General features: G+C 35.7%; 1 pseudogene; it reads right to left on the reverse strand.

Annotated features, from left to right (window-relative positions):
* Positions 1-5,761: 5,761 nt before the first annotated feature.
* On the reverse strand, positions 5,762-5,863 carry LOC134374134 (U2 spliceosomal RNA; annotated as a pseudogene).
* Between the last annotated feature and the right edge of the window lie 14,638 nt (positions 5,864-20,501).

A 20,501-nucleotide genomic window follows, 5' to 3' on the forward strand; every position in this document is an offset into this window, starting at 1 on the left:
GAACATTGGATAATATGGATTTTTGTTAGAAAATATTTAAAAATTATTATTACTTATTACACATCTAGCTTCCTTGCTAGACAATGAATATCTTGAGAGCCACCACCATGTCTTATTTGTCTTTGCTATGTTTGTGCTACCTCACAAGATTTCAGAACAGTCACATAGCAGAAACTTTAAGTAAATTTGTATTGAATTAACGTATAGTTAAATCTGAGTCTGCCAAAATGTCAGATATTGACTTGTTATTTGCATATTCAATAATCTTTGCTGGCATTCCCATTGACAGCAGTATGTCAGTTGTACAGGTAGATCAATTATGACCTAGGTCAACAACAGATGTCAAAATAAATGACTAAAATAGCAAAAGTTGCTGCTTGTAAAGTTTGCATTAGTGTTATGGTAGAAAGTTAATTAGCCAGAATATTTTTTTTAGAAAACTTTCATATTTTATATTGGATGGATGAATTTTTTAAGGAGTGCTTAATTAAAAAAAAAATAGAATACAAGAAAATATAGACAATTATATGACCTCAGTTTGGAGGAGTCTTTCCCATGCTTGAAGCAATTGAGTACATCATAAAGGAAAATCTTGGTAAATTTGATTCCACAAAACTTCCAATACTTATAAAAGATAATTTGATGGTGAGAAAACACCAAAAAATTTCAAATTTTTATTATCTGTTACTGAAGGGATCACAACAAATGTGATTTTTAAAAATTGCAACCAATTTATAAGAGTATAAAACCTTAAATTAATTAACTAGGTATGGATTTAAAAAGAAATTTACTTTCACAATGTAGTTTTGGAATGAGGGTGTAAAATGAGATACTGAAGGCATGTTTCCTAATGATGAATCTTATTGAGGTTTAAGACAGTGAAATATTCTTTGTATTAATGTTTACTTGAAGCTAATGTTTAATTGCATTTACAAGAGACTGTTACTAGGTATTTGAATATACAATTGTGTTTTTCAACCATTTTAAAATAAGTAGATGAGTAGCTTTCATAGAAGATGAAGATGAGGCCTTACAGGAATAGAAATTTCTTTGGAGGTTTCACTTCAGAAAATTTGAAAAAGTAATTTCTATTCTGCCACAGTTGTGTGATCCTCTCTGCATATAAAATTTATTTTCTCACTCATAAATATAAACTCCAAACTCTTTTATATAGTGAAAATAATACATTTTCAAAATAAACACTAGATGTGCTTAAAATACCCCCTTGATACTCTGGTTTCTCTTCAGATCGTATAAATCTTTCGCCTTTTACTAAAATACCCCCTTGAGATGGTTGTCCTGTCCCAGAGAGCAGTCCTCTGCTTCACTGAACAGCAGATTCATTCATTGGAGTGTGTGTTTTTTCTCGCAGACATGCAAAATCCCATACTTTGAAAATTGTCTCTGTCAAATGTCTGTTCTAACCAGAACCGTATCATGGAAACACGAGGTTCCTGGTCAGAACCCTTCATTATAAAAAAATGTAAAGGAAGTAGTTATTTTCACTTACTTTCATCCTAGCTTTCTAATTGGCCACCTTGGCTAGCGGGTGCAGCAGAAAGATAATCAGACTTTCTTCTTACAGTCTATTAAAAATGGGAAAGGCCTTGGAGATCTTCAAATCGAAGCACTTTATTTTCAAAAAACAAAAACAAAACAAAACAAAAAAACAGGCTCAGAGTAATTGACCTGACACATAGAAACTAATAGAAAGTTTTGGTTCTGTTACTTACTTGCTATGAGGACATTCTGAAAATAGTCATCATATCCTGTTTAAATGACCCTAGATTTCAGAGATAACCCTTCCATGATAAACCCATTTGTATTTTGGGGGGGAGAGGCAGAGGGGAAAGACCCTACTCAACATAATGCAGGTGCTGCATTAAGCTAGTCGAAGATGAGAATTATTAATGAGAACAAATATTTATTGCAAGCCTTCTGTGTGACACTAAATTAATGAGTTCGGGATGATAAAAAAAAAGGGTACAAATTTTGGAGCTAGACAAATGATAATTTTTAGCTTGGTTCTATAACTTGCTAGCTCTATAATGCAGTCTTGGCTGTTAATGAAACTCTCTGGACCTCATCTGTAAAATACATGTAAATGATGCTTTTTACATTATAGTAAAGATAGAAATAGACAACCTATGAAAATCACTCACCACAATGGATACTTAATATAGACATTATTAGTTCTCTTCTGTGACTAAGAGGTTAACAAAACCCTTCCTCTTCCTCTGTATGCACATTTGGCATTGGATTAAAGTGTCTAATTCTTCTAATGGGATATCTGATAAAGTTGGGATGTCAGCTATTTCCAGGTGGCTGTGCTTATGGTAAAAGTGACCCCTAACTGGTGAATTTCATCCAACTACGAGGGAGTACAAATGAACTAGGTGCATCCCATATTTGTGACTCTTAAATGGGAAATTCCTGACCCTTTTAGGAAAATTGCAGGCTACGCCAGAAACTGTTCCAGGAAATATTGGTTCTTATTTAGAATATGGAACTTCTGAACCAGATGAGCCCCCCCCACTTGCCTGGGCTATCTCCTTCCCTTGCACCTGAGGAATCAAAAAGAACGACCCTTGGGCAGATGTGTGGACTTCCGTGAGGACAATTCCCATTGAAGAGAAATGAATGCCCAATGCTGCACCACAGGCATGCTGTGTGTTTCTGGTAGCTTGCATCCTTCTGAGTATCATGACTAGTCTGTGGTAGTCATGAGAGTCTGTTTCCTTGAGCCCAAGAAAACATTGCATTTTCCCACATTGATGTTTTGTGAGTGCATCTTCCAACCGAGTACATTTATTTTAAAACCTGGGTCTTTAATGAAATCTGAAAATCAATGCTGTACAGCAATGGTAATTTGCTGCAAGTAGAGAAATCAGAGGTTGAATTTATTCAGAACGAAGGTAGTCTTGGAAAGCGAAAGAAGGAAGGAACTCTGGAGTACCGGCAAGAACATAGTTGAAGCACCTGACTGTGGGGAGGGAGGCAAAAAATAAAATAAAATAAAAGGAATAGGCCTATGAACTAAGAGGGGTATGAAGCACTAAAAAATGGATGAGAAATTTGTATTTGGAGTTATGGAACTTGAGCTCTCTCCAGCTCTGAATTGAGCAGAATAGGTTGTTGTGAAGACAAGATAGTTTGTAAGGAGTTTAGACCAGCCCCTGGCAAATAGGAAGTATTCATTAATTAAATGATAACTACTGCTGTGTTGAGAAGAGTAGGCTCAGTTGATAGAAGACAATAGGAAAAGCAACCCCTAAAAAGGCATCAGAAAAGGAAAGCTCTGGATTTAAGATTTAGAAGTTGGAAAAATTCTGGGAAATAAAATTGTATGCAACCAGGCTCCTATGACGTGGCATAGAGTTGCAAGTGATCATGCTGAGAAAGTCAAGGCTCTGAGACCAAGGCACAGGAGTGGTATGGATTTGGAGTAATTAAGAAGGGAAGCATCAGTAGAAGGAAGCCTGACAGCCAGTCCTAACCTAATCAAAGGAAGTTGGAGAGTTTCCAATGGTAAAAAACAGAGAGAGAGATTGGATGTGTAGGAGTTCTATAAAAAACTATAAAGCAGTTATTTGGGAATAAAAATGAGCCTCCAAATTTGCTTGAGTAAATTGAGTCTGAACCAACATTTTCTTGCTCCCAATGAATATATCAAGATAAAATATTTTGATGCACAATAAAATGCATATAATTCATAAATACTTTACACGAGAATATAAGACTTCATATTATTCAGGTATTCTTATCCCTAGTGCTAGGCATTCAAAAATATTTGTTGAATAAATGAAAACTCTCAGCTTTGTCATTTAAATACATAAACTGAAGGAGCCTCAGTCCTGTCATCGGTAAAATGGATATGGCAGTACTCACCTCATGGAATAAGATAGTATTAAAGTACCTGGAACATATTAGGCACTCAATAAATGATAAGTATTATTGTTATTTTATGTGTGTGTCAAGCATTGTTTTAAATGCTTTGTAAGCATTGGTATAAAATTATACTACATTCTGATTGCTAATATTTTGTTGAGGACTTTTGTGTCTATGTCCATCAGACATGCAGGTCTGTAATTTTCTTTTTTTTATTGTATCTTTGTCTGATTTTGCTATCAAGATGATGCTGGCCTCTTAGAATGAGTTTGGTAGAATGGCCTCTGTTTCAATTATTTGAACTAGTTTGAAGAGAATTGGTATCAATTCCTCATTAAAAGTCCAGTGGGATTCAGCAGTAAAGCCATCCGGTCCTGGGCTTTTCTGTGTTGGAAGACTGCTGATTACTGTTTCAATCTCACTGCTTGTTATGCTCCATTCAGGTTTTCTAATTCTTCTTGGTTCAACAGCAAATCAAAAAAATTATGCACCATGATCAAGTGGGATTCACCCGAGGGGTGCAAGAATGGTTCAACATATGCAAGTCAATAAGTATGATACACCACATCAATAAAATCCAGGACAAAAACCATATGATTATGTTACTAGATGCAGGGAGAAAAAAGCATTTGATGAAATTCAATATCTATTCATGATAAAGATTCTCAGCAAATTACATATAGAAGGAAAGTATCTCAACACAATAAGAGCCATATATGAAAAACCCACTGCCAGTATCATCCTGAGTGGGGAAAAGCAGAAAGCTTTCCCCTTAAGATCAGAAAAGACAAGGATGCCCACTGTCACCACTCCTGTTTAACATAGTATTGGAAGTACTAGTCACAACAATCAGGCAAGAGAAATAAAGGGTATCAGGACTAGAAAATATGAAGTCAAACTGTCTCTGTTTGCAGATGACATGATACTATATGTAGAAATACCAGAAGACCCTACCAAAACACTCTTATAGCTGATAAATTATTTCAGTAAAATGGCAGAATAAAAATCAACATGCAGAGGCAAGAGAGTATGCCTGGGGTCCTAACACAGGAGCTGAGAACAGCATCCCCCACTCAGAAGCAGGCAAGGAGTACACTGAAAACACCACTTCTGCATGGGTGGCCCACCACAGCAGTATCGGCTGCCACAAAAGTGGTGGATGCCACAGCAGTATCCACAGCTACTATGGAGTCAGCCCACCAGACATTCCACTATGTTGATACAAGGAGAGTCATGAGCAGAGATGAAAAAAGAAGAGGATATCTCTATCATCAAAGTCCCCTCCAGAGTAACACAAGAAGCAACTGCTCTACCAGATGACCATACAACAACATAGAGATACTAGAAATACAAATGCCCAAGAAAATGTGACACCACCAAAAGAACAGTAATTCTCCAATATCAGACCCTATAGAGCAAGAAATCCTTGAAATGACTGAAAAGGAATTCCAAGCAACAATCTTAAGGAAACTCACTGAGACACAAGAAGACTCAGACAACATAATGAAATGAGAAAAAAAAAAAATCAGGATTTGAAGAAGGAAATTTACACAGAGATTAATACCTTAAAAAAGAATGTAGCAGAACTAATAGCCAGAAAAAAATGGGATGATATATTCAAAATACTGATAGAAAAAACCTTCCAGTCAAGAATGCTATACCCAGCAAGTCTATCCTTCAGAAATGAGGGAAAAGTAGTGTATTTTCCATACAAAAAAATAAACTACAGGAGTTCACCACCATACAACCTGCCCTACAAGAAATCCTCATGGAAGTCCTGCATCTGGAATCCAAAAAACAGTAATCACTACCATGAATACACAAGAAAGAACAAAACACACTGGTAGAACAAAAATCCAAACAAGAAAGAGAAAGAAACTAAATCTACCACCACAAAAAAATCACATAATGATAATGTAATAGTGCCCCTGCCTTATTCCTACACTTGATCTTAGCCAAAAGGCCGAGAAGCGATCCCTGCCTTATTCCTGATCTTAGTAATTTTGTTCTTCTCGTTTTCCTTCTTGGCCAGTCTAGATAAAGGTTTGCAATTTTTTTTTCTTTTTTCTTTCATGGAAAGATTCATATTATCTTTTTTTTAAGTTTATTAATTTTTTACATTCTTAGATGTTGTTGTGCAGCATTTGGGGCAGAAGAAGAGTGGAGAACGGGGAAGGAAACAGGGTGGAAAAGGAGGAAGGGGGGCATGGTACCCCTCTCATTCCCACAGGGGAGACTATGGGGCTTCCAGCAATGGCTTGGTCATTGCTTGGCTGGATACAGATGTCAGGGATGTGTGGCTGAACCCCTTGGCATCCAACCACCCCAGCTCAGGAGCCTGGGGCACTTCCTGCAGCAGCTCAGTGGTCATCACTGGGCTGGTTATGGGTGTCAGGGAGATGTGGCTGATACCCAAGGCCCCCCACCACCCCAGCTTGGGATCCCAGGGTGCTTCCTACAACAGCTTGGCAGTCATTGCTGGGCTGGCTACAGGTGTCAGAGGGGAAAAGGACAAAGTCTGAGGCCCCTCAACACCCTGGCTTGGGAGCCCAGGTCACTTCCTGTGGGGGCTTGGTGGTCATTGCTGGGCTGGTTATGGGTGTCAGAGGGGCATAGCCAAAACCCAAGGCACCCCACCATCTCGGCTTGGGAGCCTGAGGTGCTTCCTTTGGCAGCTCAGGAGTCATCACTGGGTTAGTTGTGGAAGTTGGGGAGCATGGCTTAGGCTCCTGCCCCTCCTCCCTTTCTGGTTTGTGAGCCAAGGGGGCTTCTAGTTCTTCTAGGTTTTATAGGTGTTCTTTGGTGATGTCAGAATTTTACTAGTTCATATCAAACTTTACCTCTGTTCTGTGGGTATTTTGTTTTTTCTTTCAGTTCTATGTTGGATTATTTGTTGTTCCCACCACTTAAACTTTGAACTGTAAATAATTTGTTGTTCTTTGCTTACTTCTAAAATTGGAGGAACTTCCTGTGGGGACCAGCACTTGACCCCTATAGTTGAGCTAAGCTAAATTACTGCTTTGCTGCTGATTCCCTGGGGATGGCTTTTTGTGCAGCTCAGGTTTTAATTGTTGACCTCATATGTACTTTTGAGTCTTGTGAGGTATGGCACACCCAGATTGAGTGAAAACTCTGGTCTGGGCCTGAGACTTTTCAGCAATCTCCATCCCCTGCAGATCTGTATTCCTAACCAGTCTCCACTAAGTGGTCCTGTGCTGACTGAGGGGCAGATCAGTTCTCTATGCTGTGCCCCAATGTTCCCCTGGTGGACCCATCTCCCCCACCGAATGCACTCCAAACACTTCCCATGGGGTGGGCCACATGCTGCTCCATTACAATGACTTACCAGCCTCTGAGTGGCTCCTTATTCCATTGTTGTGGCTCCTCATTCCTGTGTGGGTCCATGGGCACCCTATTAATGGTCTTGCTGGCCTGAGGGCCGTCAAGGCCCTCTTCTCCCTTTCTGCCTCCAAGCAACAGCTACAACTTTTGCCAGCTCCTGCTCCATTCACTCACCAGCTCTAGCCTTGAAGTGGCTGGGATTCAAAATGGTCAGAGTGGTCCTTTCTTTTTCTGACTGTGGCTTCTCCTACCTTCATGAACTCTGTCTCTTCTCCTCTTCCCCTCAGCTCTAGTGGCTCCAGCTTGGCTGTCATTGCTTTTTAATAGTTCTAAGTTGGTTGATTTCACTGGAAGCCTCTTGTCAATCTTTTTAAAGAATCAGCTTTTGGTTCTGTTGATTTTCTCTATTGTTTCTTAATTCCCTATTTTATATATTTCTGTTGTAATCTTTGTAATCTTTGTTATTTCCTATTTATATTTCCTTTTGGTTTAGTTTGCTCTTTTTTTTTTTCTATTTTCTAAAGTTAGAAGTTTACTGATTTATGATTTTTCTTATTTTTTATATAGGTGTTTAGATGCATACATTTTCCTCTAAGAACTGCATAGGCCCCGCATCCTATAAATTTTGTTATTTTGCAATTTGATTTTTATCTCAAAGTACCCTCTAAGTTCCCAATGATATTTCATTTTACCCATTGTTTAATTAGGAGATTGTTATTTAATTTCCACACATTTGTGAATTTTCTAAACATCCTTCTGTTACTGTTGCCAGAGAACAAATTTTCTATGATCTTAGTCTTTTTAAATGTGTTAAGATTTGTTTTGTGGGCCGACCCCATGGCGCACTTGGGAGAGTGCAGCGCTGGGAGTGCAGTGACCCTCCCGCCGCGGGTTCGGATCCTATATAGGAATGGCCGGTGCGCTCACTGGCTGAGTACCGGTCATGAAAAAAAGACAAAAAAAAAAAAAAAAAAAGACTTGTTTTGTGACCCCAAAAATAAAATAAATAAATATAAAAAATAAAATAAAAATTAAAGTTGTAAACCACACAAAAAATGAACATGAAAAAATCATAGTAGCATTTCTACACTCCAAAAATGAACTAGTAGAAAAAGAAATCAAGAAAGCAAGCTCATTTACAATAGTCACCAAAAAAGTAAAATACGTAGGAATAAATTTAACAAAGGAGGTGAAAGATCTCTACAATGAGAATCCAAATCACTGCTAAAAGAAATTAAAGAGGACACAAAAAGATGGAAAGACATTCCATGCTCTTGGATTCAAAGAATTAACATTGTAAAAATGTGCATACTACACAAAGTTATCTACAGATTCAATGAAATCCCCATCAAAATAACAATGACATTCTTCGTGGAAATAGAAAAACAATCCTAGCATTGACATGGAAGAACCAAAGACCCTGAATATCCTAAGTAGTCCTGAGCAAAAAATAGAATAAAACAATAAATCCAGAGACATAACACTATCTGACTTCAAATTATATTACAAAGCTATAGTAACCAAAACAGCATCTAATGGCACAAAAACAGAAAATTGGACTAATGGAACAGAATAGAGAACCCAGAAATCAACACACATACTTACAGCCAATTGATATTTGACAAGGGCAACAGGAAGATACACTGGGGAAACCACCTCTTCAATAAGTGGTGCTGGGAAAACTGGGCATCCATATGTGCAAGAATGAAGCTAGACCTGTATCTCTCACCATATACCAAAATCAACTCAAAATGGATTAAAGAATATAAGATACAAACTATAAAACTACTAAAAGAAAACATAGGAGAAACACTTCAGGAAGTAAGACTGGGCAAAGACTTTATCAATAAGACACCAAAAGCAAAGACAACAAAAGAAAAAATAAACAAATGGGATTATATCAAACCAAAAAGCTTCTGCACAGCAAAAGAAACAGTTAACAGAGTGAAAAGACAGAATGGGAGAAAATTCATAAATATTCATCTGAGAAGGGATTAATATGCAGAATATACAAGGAACTCACACAATAGTGTAAAAACAAGTAACAAAATTAAAAAATAGGCAAAGGAGCTGAAGAGACATTTCTCAAAGGAAGATATACAAATGGCCGATAGACACATGAAAAAATGCTCAACATCACAAAGCATCAGGGAAATGCAAATCAAAACCACATTGAGATATCATCTCACTCCAGTTAGACTTGCCAGTATCAAAGAGACAGAGAATAACAAATGCTGGTGATGGGGTAGAGAAAAGGGAACCCTCCTACAAGGTTGGCAGGACTGTAAATTAGTACAGCCTTTATGGAAAACATTATGGAGTTTCCTCAAACAATACAGATAGAACTACCATATGATCCAGTAATCCCACTGCTGAGTGTATACCCAAAGGAATGGAAATCATCATGTCAAAGCAGCTCTATTTACAATAGCTAAGAGTTGGGACCAACCTAAATATCCATTGATGACCGACTAGATAAGGAAAATGTGGTGTATATACACAATGGAATATTACTATGCCATAAAAAAGAATGAAATTCTGCCATTCACAGCAACATGGATGAACTTAGAGAAAATTATGTTAAATGAAATAAGACAGGTACAGAAAGAGAAATACTGCATATCTTCACTCATAAGTGGGAGCTGAAAAAAAATAAACATAACGACAATCACAGCAATTCCTTGATCTCTCAAAAGAAAAGAACAGAACTTGAGGACACCAGAGGTGGAAAAAGGGGAGGGGGAGAGGGAAGGTTAAGGAGAAATTGGTAAAGGGACAGAACAGATATTTACATTGTCTAATGATAAAATTTAGAAAAATTAAAAAAGAATAAAAAATAAAATTAAACTACAGAAAACATTTTGTATTTCATGCAAGAAATATGTATTTTCCATTTTTTTAAAGAGAAAAATGTGTTTAAAACTTATCATTGAAGTGTCTAATACACAAATTATCTGATTATGTATTATACTAATTAATCTGTGATTGACATATTAGTCATCTTCAAGACAATGCAGGTGTCTGTCACTCCCTGGTATGCCTAGCATGCACAAATATGTGGGTCTGAAATAATGTCAGAAATGTCAGGCAGCTATATGAGATTCTGATCCTATGTTTTTCCAATAGTGATTCTTGTGAATCAAGAAATGAATAATAAATATAGTGTTCTCCTTGATAATCTATCAAAAAATTTGCAACCATGTTAATAATAGTATGTGATTATAAAGTCTCAGAGATATTATGGAAAGAATTTGCAACAAATGCAATGTCTGGAGCCTTCTGTGGGTGTCAGGGGTCAAACCTCAGTGCCCTGTTCTGATGTTCCATTTGGGCAGTAGCGTACTTCCTGAGAGCATGTCACCTTAATGACACTCGAGTACTTGGGACCTATTACTCCACTCTCTCCAAAGTCTTGCATTCTTCTGTCATCCAGGAGAGAGAAGGGTGCACTTCATAAAGTTGAGCCTAAGAGTGTGTGTGTTTTATTTTTTTAAAATAGAAAGTTAAGAATATAAAAATCTCTTTGCCTTTCTTCCTCCATTTCTTTTTCTCAGAATGAGGCAGCGGCACCACCAGAGCTCTGGAAATCAGAACTAGATCAAATCCCAACTCTCTTTTGATGACTGATGTTGACAGTGTTGCTGGCTTTGGGACTTCCATTTATTTCATCCCTTGTCAAATAGGGAGAGTGCCACCTTTTTTGTTAAAACTAAAATAACATGAGCACATTTGAAAATATTACAGATGATCAGCTACTAATTTCCCCACATTTTCCTCTTCTCCTTCACTCTATTTGGTCTTCTTTGAAAGACAAAAGTCGAAATAGAAAGTATTATCAGCTAAATATAGCAGGGAAAACTGGTATAGTTTGGGAGGCTTGGAAAACTTATAATTTTGCAAAGATGCTAAATTTTGTCTTTACAAGATAATTAAAACAGACTTAGTCTTAAGAGGGTCATGTGTCATATAATCTCATGCAACTCAGTAAGATGGCATTTTCAAATTGTTCCACGTCAAAACTCGTGATAACCCTAAATACACTCACCATTGATGACTCCACTTGGGATATTCAGTTGGGAACAACACACTGTAGAGAGCACAACAGGTGGTCCAAAGACCTCTAGAATGGTCATGACCTAAGGACCCTGAGGATTAAGTCACACTATGTAATATGATTAAACTTACCATAGAACTGGATGAGTGCTTAACTGTAAGGTTGTGCCTTTGTTAATCAGAATCACAACACTGCAATTCCCATTTCCATGCTTTGTGCATTTCTAAATACAATGGTCATATTTACATATATTAATGACAAACAAGGTGAAAACACCACTAGCACCAAAATAGAAAATTCTAATAACATCCAATCATTTTTGACAAAATAATAAATAATTTGCCAGAAACCTCTCGTTATTACCTTAAGTATAGGAACATGCAAAGTAACAATGTGATTTCTCCTCATAGTGAATGCTATAAGGTTAAAATTTTATTTTAGAGGTCACTGAATTGATAAGTTTAACCCTTTTATGTAGATAATACATCTAAAGTTTATGAAATCCTGTATGAGAATAATAATCTTCCTTTTTAGCAGGCAATATAAGGGGTCTTCAAAAAGTTTCTGGAAAATGCATATTATGAAAAAACTATGCATGGATTTCAAAAAGTTTTTGCATCAAAATTAACTCATATTAGTTATGACGTGTCTGAACAGGATGTAGTTTCAGGCACTAAGAAGGATAAGACACCAATTTGGAACAAAAGCCCCTATCAAAGCAATGTGAATTCTGCTTTAATTGAAGCAAGAACAAACATCAATTTGATAGTGAACCTTGGGTGGAAGAATGCTGAAATCACTGATGCTTTGTGAAAAGTTTATGGGGACAATGCCCCAAAGAAATCAGTAGTTTACAAATGGGCAACTCATTTTATGAAGGGATGAGACAATTTTGAAGACAAAGACACCAGTGGCAGACCACATAGGAAAAAATTAATCTTGTTCATTCCCTAATTGAAGAGGACCAACAAACAACAGCAGAAAGAATAGCCAACACCATAGACATCTCCACTGACTCAGCTTACACAGTTCTGACCGAGAAATTAATGTTGAGAAAACTGTTTGTCAGATGGGTGCGAAAACTGTTGTTCTCAGATCAACTGCAGACAAAAGCAGAACATTTGATGGAAATTTTAAACATGTGAAATCAGGATCCTGATGCATTTCTTCAAAGTATTGTAAAAGGAAATGAAACATGGCTTTATCAGTATGATCCTGAAGACAAAATGTAATCAAAGCAGTGGCTCCTAAGAGGTAGAATTGGTCCAGTCAAAGCAAAAGTGGACTGGTCAAGAGCAAAGGTCATGGAAACAGTTTTTTGGATGCTCATGTCCTTTTGCTTGCTGACTTTGTGAGGGCTAAAGAATGATAACATCTGCATATTATGACAGAGTTTCAAGAAAGTTAGCAGAAAAATGTCCAGGAAAGCTTCACCAGAGAGTCCTCCTCAACCGTGATAATGCTCCTGCTCTTTCTTTCATCAAACAAGGGCAATTTTGCAAGAGTTTCAATGGAAAATCATTAGGTTTCCACCTTACCATCCTAATTTGCCTCCTTTGCCTCCTCCTGACTTTTTTTTGTTTCCTAATCTTAAAAAACTCTTTAGAGGGCACCCATTTTTCTTCAGTTACTAATGTAAAAAAAGACTGCATTGACATGGTTAAACTCCCAGGACCCTCAGTTCTTTAGGAATAGGCTAAATGGCTGGTATCATTGTTTACACAAGTGTCTTGAATTTGATGGAGATTATATTGAGAAATAAAGATAGTATTTCTTTTTATCTTTTAATGACATTTTTCACAAATGTCTTGAAGTTCCTTTGTATTTCACTTTTTCTATCATGAAACAACATGTATAAGATAAGGTAATCTATTACCTGAAATGTCTGATCCTAGTTTTAAGTTTTATTTCATTTTTCTAATTCTTATATCTAAGATATTAAAACCATCACTGATGCCTTTTTCTTAGCAATTTTTAAATCTTATCAATATCTGTCTTTCCTCATTAAGTGACATAAAAAGAAAAGCTTTTTTGACTTTTATCCTTTTCCAGTCCCTCTACTCAACCTTTATCTTCCACACTGATATTTTCTGAACTTTTAGTTTCATTCCATTGTTAAGGACAATTTGTTTAATTTGTTATTTAGACCACAGTATAATTTATCACATCCTCAACTCCACTTGCTCTGTGTCAGTACTTCTCCCTGAATTCATTTCTCTTTTGGCTGGACTATATCCCCAGGGATTCTTACAAACAGAATTGATGTATGAAAAGCTTTATAAAACTTTTTATTTCTTAAAATATGTTCATTTCATTCTCACATTTAAATGTTACAAATACATATAAAAGCTAAATTTAAAATTTGAAGTTTCAATCTCTTGATATTGATTTCTTATGCTGTCACCTCCAAGAGAGGTATTGAGATTTCTGATATTAATCTGTTCCTTATTCCTTTGTAAACACCCCACTTTTTCTTTCTGAATGATTTTATAGTTTTCTCTTTGAAATCATTAAATGTCACTTTAACATATCTAGATATGTGTGGCTGTAGTTAATTAATCTGATATATGTGGCTCTAGTTAAATTTTGTTCACTACTTCTTAAATAGTTCCCACTCAGCATCCTCTCTTTGCTGCTATTTCTAATCCCAGCCTCGTTTTCTCTTGTTTTTTTCTTTTTTCCATAAAAAAGAAAATTCCGATGCATTTTGAGAAAGTCCCTTGACCAAGTCTTTCAGATCTCTAATTTATTTTTTGATCTGGTCTATTTCATTATTCGACCAGTGTTTTTTATCTAAGTTTTTTTTTTTTAATCACTAATATCTCCAACTTGTTCTTCTATGTTACTACTTTTCAGGAATCATATTTCTAATAACACTCCCTTATTTGTCTCAGGGTGTTTATTATGCTCATAGGGAAAAAGCAGGACGTGGTATAGTCCAGAGTACTATATCAATATTTTTCTGCCTCAACAAAGCCCTTTCTTACTCCACCCCTAAAACCATGATACCTAGGCTTTTGCCCTTGCTGGCAGTGCATAGTCCTCAGAGTTTAAAAATAAGTGCATAGGAGACAATGAAGGAAGAGTGAAAATCCCTAGAAATAAGGATAATAAAGACACAGAGGCACCCATCCAGTTGCTGTAGAAGCTGGGTAGCCATTGTAAATAAATCAGCTCTCCTATGTGCTCTTAAACCACCAAGGTAGAATTTCCTATATAAATGAACACATGGTTGTCATTGACCAAACGGGTGGTACTGTATTTTTTAAAAGAAAATTGTTTTATATGTTATTTATATAAAAAATATTTGTAAAATAAATTCTAATTCATGTAGACCTAAGTGGGTTTTTTTAACGAATAATATTAGGATTTAAAATTTGTTTCAGTCTTTAAAATAATCTTTCATCTCATACCCATCATTGCTAGTTGCATCAAATGTATTCCTTTGCCAGTAATTCTAATAGCATGCCCTAATTAATTCATTTTATCATTTGGTATGAATCAATTACAATTAAGATAGTTTGTTAAATCTCAGTGGAATATTGTTTCACATTAAAAACATTTTTTTCTAGGCCGAGCCCGTGGTGCACTTGGTAGAGTGCTGCGCTGGGAGCGCGGCGACCCTCCCACCGCGGGTTCGGATCCTATATAGGACTGACCGGTGCACTCACTGGCTGAGTGCCGGTCACGAAAAAAAAAAAAAAAAAAAAAAAAAACATTTTTTTCTCAAGAGGTCAAGTGTGATTAACTTCAGTAAGAGTCTAAAAGTTCAAATTATTCTGAGAAATAGCCACAGGTGCTTTTATTACAGAATATTTTATTTTATTTCTAAATGCAGGATGACAAATCTGCATTATTTTATTAATTTACTCCCAAGTAAATTTTTCTCACCTAACAAGCAGGAATGTAAGGGTTGATCGGAAGGGCCACACAGGGGCTGTCAGTCAATGATGATACCCACAATAGGTTCTCCTGAAAGAAATATGAGTCATGTACTTCCATAGCTGCCACTTAGCATTCTTGGTCAGATTTTTGCTTGTCACAGACAGTGCTTTTCAGATTCATCCTTCTTGCATGATGTATCATTTTTTTCCTTTTAATTGATGAATAGTATTCCATTGTATGCATTCACATAATTTGTATATTCACTGATTAATGAATACCCTGGGCTGTTTCCAGATTTAGTAATTATGAAATCTGCCATAACCATTCAAATACAGGTAGTTGTATGGACATGTTTACATTTCCTTTTGGATAATCTCAGGCATGGGATTGCTAATCATTTGTCTAACTTTTTGAGAAACTGCCTTTTCCATCATCATTGCTGCCACAAAAGGCAGTTTCTTAGAAAATTGCAGTGCAATGATCACATAAATGAAACATTTATGAGAGTCATTGTTCAGCTCCTTGTCAACACTTAGTATTATCACTGTTTTTGTTGTTGTTTTAATTTTAGTTGTTCCAATAGATGTGTTGTGGTATCTCATCACAGTTTTAATTTGTTTTTCAATGACAAGTAATGACGTTCTGCAACTTTTTCTGTGCTTATATGCTGTCCATATCTCTTCTTTGGTAAAAGTAAGACACAAGTGAAGTCTCCATTTAAATCTTTCATGCAATTTTTATCAGGAACTTTAGCAAATATGTTTCTTTTCCAGTCTGTGATTTGTTTTTACATTTTTATAGCAGTGTATTTTAAAGAACAGAGGCTTAAAATTTAAAAAAGTGCAATTTTTGTTTCATTTATGATTCATGCTTTTGGTGTTGTATTTAAGAATTTTCGCCTAGTGGATGACGAAGATTTTCTTCTACACTTTCTATCATAGATTTTATAGTCTGAGGTTTTATGTTTAGAAATATGATCTAGTTTGAGCTGATTTTTGCACATGATGTGAAGTATGAGTCAATGTTTATATATTTATGCATAAGGTCTAACCTTTAGCACCTTTCTTAAAAAGACAATCTTTTCTCCATTATATTTTCCTGACCCCTTTGTTGAAAAGCATATGTGTACATATATTTCTGGACTCTCTTCTCTGTTTCATTGAAGGTTATATCAATCCTTTCACCAATACCTACATTATCTTAATTATTGTACCTTTACAGCAAGTATTGAAATCAGGCAGTGTGAGTTCCCTAAATTTATTCTTCTTCTTCAGAAAGATTTTGATACTTAAGGCCTTTGCTTTTCCATATAAAATTTTAGAATCAACTTGTCAATTTCTACCAAGAAAACAAACAAACAAACAACAACAACAACAACAACAACAACAAAACAATGCTTGCTGGAACTTTGACTTGGATTGCACTTAATCTATAGATCAGTTTGGGCAGATTTTTATCTCTTAACAAACTTGAGACTTCTGATCAATGAAAATAGTGTATCATTCTATTTTGGTCTTTTTCAGTTTTTCTCATCAGTGGTTTACTCTTTTCAGCATACAAATCCTGTGTGTATTTTATTAGACTTGTCCCTAAGAACTTAATAATTTTTAAAAATTCTATTGTTAATGGTACGAGTTTTTTTAAAAATTTTGATTTTACTTGTTCACTGTTTGTAGAAACATAATTGATTTTTATATATTGCCCTTATATCTCAAGACCTATCTAAAGTCATTATTAGTTCCAGTATCTCACTTGTAGATTCCTTCAGGTTTTCTATGTCAATCATGTCAATCTGTGAGGTAAAAAGTTTTATTTCTCCTTTCAATCTATATACTTTATTGTGTGTATGCTTTTTTTCCTCCTTGCCTTAATCCACTGTTTAGGACCTCTGGTGGTAATAGTGAACTAGAGTGATGAGACTATATATCCTGCTGCCTTCTCCATCTTTGGGAAAAAGTATTTAGTCATTCACCACTAAGTATGGTGCTAGCTGTAGGTTTTTCACAGATGTCCCTTATGAGGCTGAGGAAGTTCCCTTCTAATATAAATTTGCTGAGAATTTCTATCATGAAAGAATATTGAATTTTTTCAAATGCTTTGTTTACACTTATTAAGATAATATGTAGTTCTCTTTTAGCCTATTAATATAGTTAATTACATTGGTTAATTTTTCAATGCTGAGTAAACTGTTTGTTGTCAGTGTTAATTCCATTTTGTTGTGATACATAACACTTTTTATATATTTCTGGATTCAGTATACTAATTGAAAAATGTCCCCTATTTTTCTAGTCTCTTAAAGTGAAAGTTTAGATTACTTTTAAAATCTTTTTTTTTTCTTATGTTGTACATTCTTTGGGTTTCAACAAATGTATAGTGGCATGTATCTACAATTACAGTGTCATTTAGAATAGTTTCACAGCTGTAAAAATCCTCTGTGCTCCATCTCTTTATTCCTTCCGTTCTCCTCTTAAACTTTTAGCAACAACTGGCCTTTTCACTGTATCATTGTTCTGGCAATTTCAGAATTTTATAGAGTTGGAATTACACAGTATGCAGTCTTTTCGAACTGGATCCTATTCCTTATCAGTATGCATTTAAGATTCCTCCATGTATTTTCATGACTTGATAGTTCTTTGCTCTTTAATAACTGAAAAATATTTCATTGCCTGGATGTACCAGTTTGTTTATCCGTTAACCAATTGAGTAACATCTTTGAGACTTCTAAGTTTTGCAGTTATTAATAAAGCTGCTATAAACATTTCTGCACAGGTTTTTTTTTTTTTTTTTTTTTTTTTTGTCTTTTTTGTGACCAGCCGCACCGCGCTCAGCCAGTGAGCGCACCGGCCATCCCTATATAGGATCGGAACCCTTGGCGGGAGCGCTACTGTGCTCCCAGCACTGCACTCTCCCGAGTGCGCCACGGGGTCGGCCCTCTGCACAGGTTTTTTTGTGAACATAATTTTCAACCCTTTTGAGGAAATACCAAGGAGCACAATTCCTGGACCATGTGGTAAAGGTATGTTTAGTTTGGTAAGATGCTGCTAAACAGTTTTCACCATGTGACTATATCATTTTGCATATCCACCACCAATGAATGAGAGTTCCTGTTGTTCCACAGCCATGCCCGCATTTGGTGTTGTCACTGCTTGGGGTTTTAACCATTCTAATAGTTGTACAGTGGTATTTCTCTCTCTCTCTCTCTCTCTCTCTCTCTTTCAAAATTTGTAATTCCATAATGACATGTGTTGAGTATCACATACTTGTTTGCCATTTATATATGTTCTTTGGTGAAATGTGTGTTGAGATTTTTTGTCCTTTTTTAAATGGATTGTTTATATTCATCCAAAATATTTTTTTATTTTTTTCTTATTACTTCCCCTTTCACACATGGGTTATTTATAAGCATGCTGCTTAATTTCTAATTATTTGAAAATTTTCCAGACATCTTTCTATTATTGATTTCTAGTTTATGGTCAGGGAAAATACTATGTACAATTTCCATTATTATAGACCTGTTAAAGTTTGTTTAATGGCCCAGCATGTGGTATATTTTTTCTTTCAGTTTTATCAGGTTTTCCTTCACGTACTTTGAAGGTCTGTTTCTAGGATTGTTATGTCTTGTTGATAAATTAATAGTCTTATGAATATGTAAATTCCTTCTTTATCCCTGGTAATATTAATTTATATGAAATATACTTTGTCTAATATTAACATAGCCACTCCAGCTTTTTAATTAGTGTTTGTATGCTGTATTTTCCTAGCTTTTTATTTTTATCCTCTGTCTCTACATATGTTTTTTTAATGTTCTTTGCTGAAATTCTACTTTTTTAAAAAAGCACCTTTATGCAATATGTGATGTTCAAATCAGGATAATTAGTATATTCAATGTAATTGAATCAATTACAATGTAATTGATTTTTGTGGCTTATTACAAATTCCTCCTTTACCCCTCTCCCCTCCCCCTTTTGCACTTCTGGAAATGTCAGTTCTGTTCTCTCCTTTTGAAAGTTCAACATATTATTGTGATTATTGTAACTTCTGTTTCTTTATTTATTTGTTTATTTTTTAGCTCCTACTTATGAATGAAGATGTGGTATTTCTCATTCTGTATCTGGCTTATTTCACTTATAATTTTTTCTAAGTTCATCCATGTTGCTGTGAGTGGCAGTATTTTATTCTTTTTATGGCAGAGTGGTATTCTATTGTGTAAATAAACCTCATTTTCCTTATCCAGTCATCCAACAATAGACATTTATGTTGGTTCCAACTCTTCATTATTGTAAATAGAGCTGCAATATACATGGCAGTACAGGTATCCCTTCTACATGATGATTTCCATTCCTTTGGGTATACGCCTAGCAGTGGAATATCTGGATTGTATGGCAGTCCTATCTGTAGTTGATTGAGGGAATTCCATACTGTTTTCCATAAAGGCTGCACCAATTTACACTCCCACCAACAGTGTAGGCAGGTTCCCCCTTTCCCACAGCCTTGACAATGTTTTGTTATTCTCTGTCTCTTTGATAATGGCCAGTCTAACAAGCGTGAGATGCTATCTCAATGTGGTTTTGATTTGCATTTCCCTGATGCTGAATGATGTTGAGCATATTTTCATGTGTCTGTGGCCATTTGTATATGTTCCTTTGAGAAATGCCTATTCAGTGCCTTTGCCAGGTTTTTTAATTGGGTTATTTGTTTTTCTACTGTTAAGTTGTTGATCCTTGTATATTCTGGATATTTATCCTTTGTTGGATGCACAGTTTGCAAATATTTTCTCCCACTCTGTAAGTTGTCTTTTCACTCTGTTAATTGTTTCTTTTTCAGTGTAGAAGCTTTTAGGTTTGATGTAATCCCACTTGTTTATTTTTCCTATTTCTGCCTGTGCTTTGGGGGTCATATCCATAAAGTTTTTCCCCAGTCCTACCTCCTGAAATGTTTCCCTCTATGCTTTCTTTTAAGAGTTCTATAGTTTCAGGTCTTATATAAGTTTTTAATCTATTTTGAGTTGATTTGGTAAATGGTAAGAGTTTTGGTCTAGTTTCATTCTTCTACATATGGATGTCCATGTTTTCCCACCATCATTTATTGAAGAGGCAGTCTTTCCCCCAGTATATATTCTTGGTGCCTTTGTCATAGATCAGTTGGATCTAAGTTTGTGAGTTAATTACTGGGTTCTTTATTCTCGTCCATTGGTCTGAGTGTCTGTTTTTATGCCAGTAGCATGCTGTTTTGGTTACTATAGCTTTGTTATATAATTTGAAGTCAGGTATTGTTATGCCTCTTATTTGTTTATTTACTTTGCTCAGGATTGTTTTGTCTATTTGGGGTCATT

This window comes from Cynocephalus volans, chromosome 3 (genome assembly GCF_027409185.1).
Source record: "Cynocephalus volans isolate mCynVol1 chromosome 3, mCynVol1.pri, whole genome shotgun sequence".
NCBI classification, from domain to species: Eukaryota; Metazoa; Chordata; class Mammalia; order Dermoptera; family Cynocephalidae; genus Cynocephalus; species Cynocephalus volans.